Genomic DNA, 2,390 nt, shown 5'->3' on the forward strand with positions numbered 1-2,390 from the left:
CGAGTCCCTACCCTGGGGGTATTTAAAAGCTGGGCAGATGAGGTGCTTAGGGCCAGGGTTTAGTGGCAGGGTTAGGGGAACGGTTGAGCTGGGTGAGCTTGAAGGGCTTTTCAAATCTAAACAGTTCCATGACTCTCTGAGGGCAGCGTTACCTGAGCCTCTGCCTTCCTTTCCCATGCAGCGCAGATGTGCTGGGACCTGGAGCTTCTGGTGCCGTTGCTGGGATGTCAGAGCATGCCCTGCCACTGGACCAGCAAAAGCGTATGGTCTGGCTCTCACTGCAGAAAACAGAGTGAAAGATGTTGCTGCAGAGCTGGGTCTTCCCCAGGGTTGCCCATGCATTTAGATCCTGGATGCTGCCCTCTCCTAGCAGCCCCCAGGTGCTTTGCCTTTAGCCCTGTAGGTGGGCACCATGACTACAGGCAGGGATTTAGGAGGTCCAGGCTGGGATCTTAGCCTCGTGTCCACTCTACCTTGCAGTGTCACCTTGGTTTCCCCAGCCCAGTGCTGCCTGGTCAGGCAGGGCTGTCTCTGGCTGTGCATGGTCCCCTCAAAACTGTGGCTCTGGCCAGGGACCTGGTGGCAGGGCAGAACATCCAGCAAGCAGATACCACAGTGTGGAAATCTGGGAAACTAGGTGAGGAAGCACGTTGATGGTGATGGCAAACTACAGCAGAGCGGGGAATTCAATGGGATCAACCCTCTCACTTGTTCTTTGTTTTATGGACCACAGTCTTATTATAAATAATAGATGGGGCGGGCAGGGGGTGAGGTGAGAGGATAAGTGACTTGCCCAGGGTGGCACCGGTTCCCCATTAAGCAGCTGTGTGGAGCACTCCAGTGCCCTCAGCCAGCATCCCAGGGACTGGGGCAGTGCATCCCCTGCTGCCTCCTGGCTGGATCCCCTCAGACCCCTCCAAAACCTGCAAAGGGATGCTGAGGCAGTGAGGAGAAAGGTCAAGGAAGGGTGGGGAACCCCAAGTGCTTAAATATTCTAATGACTCTATCTTCTGGGAGATAATACTTTTAATTTTCGTCACACAAAGAGTATGTCCTGAACCAGAAGGGGTTTGCCTAATTCATCATGCTTGCCTTCCACACAATACCGGGGCTGACAAGCATAACATTTTAAAATGAGAGAAGTGGACATAATTAATGCTCATGAATTGCAAACGCTTCTTTATTAAAGGGCTTTTGCTTGCCCCTGGACCATCTGCTTCATATCACTGGGCCGGGGTCCTGAGGCTATAATAACTTGCAGCTTTAATAATTTTACCTCTTAATTAAAGCTCATCACAAAGTGCAGGAGCACAGACATGGTCCCAGCCCAGATTTGATTTTTAACAGAGGAAACCTTGAGGGATGGGTAATAGAATTTGCATCCTTTCCTTTGAAGCATCTCTCTGATGAGGGCCCTGGCCCTGCGTGAGACCTCCCCATGCTGATGCTGGCTGGGGCTGGCACGAACCTGCTGCCCAGGGAGGACCATGGGGCCAGCGTCCTCCAAGATCGTGGGCTTTCTAGGGGCTGGAGGTCTGAGCTTGGGACCTCTGCTCCTGCTGTGATGGCACCCCACCCAGCACGCAGGGTGCAGAGCAAAGGGGTTGCTACTGCTGCTCACCATCCCTTGAAGGATGTGAAGACCTGGGTGGTGGGGCTGGCATGGGGTGGGCCACCCATGCCCGGACCCTGCAGGGCTTCGGAGAGGCCAGGCTAAGGCATGAGGCAAGCTCCTGCCTAAGCAGTAGGAGGGATGATAGTGTTTTTACCCTGCAAGGGGATCTTGAACCAGTATTGTGTTAAACAAAGCCTGGGGCTGTACAGGGGGAGGTGGTCCTAGGCTTTACGTGGTGCCACTGGAGCCCTGGGGTGCCCCATGCAGTGGCCCCCCAACCCTTCCAGGGGCTGCAGTAAAGCCGACACTACCTGCATCTGCCCTCCCCCCAGATTTGGGTGACCTTTCGGGGGGCTGAGTTCCATTGCGATGGGATGAGTTGACAGTGTGTGAAATATGGTGGATTAATTCACACTTTGTTGTGGCGAGACACGAGGCTGAAGGTCGAGGTCTGTTAAGAAAACTAGGTATGAATTAATGGCCTGTAATTCACACATCACAGGCTGCCTTACGGACAGAACACTTTATTCTAAAATGTTGTCTTAATTATTTATGGGTTAATTGATTGCTATAGAAGTGTATTCACCAAAGCTGCATTAATGAGGAAGAGTTTGGGTTTTGAATGACACTTTGTTTGCCCAAACTGAAAAATCAATAAATAGCCTGAGATCCAGAGAGGGACCCAACCCTTGTTGGGGGTTTTTTTATTTATTTATTTTTTCTTTTCGTAGTGGCTGAAATGCTCCAAGTAAGCCAGAGACAAGTCTGTCTCTGC

This window comes from Egretta garzetta, unplaced genomic scaffold (assembly GCF_000687185.1).
Source record: "Egretta garzetta isolate BGI_Z169 unplaced genomic scaffold, ASM68718v1 scaffold34, whole genome shotgun sequence".
Taxonomy (NCBI): Eukaryota; Metazoa; Chordata; class Aves; order Pelecaniformes; family Ardeidae; genus Egretta; species Egretta garzetta.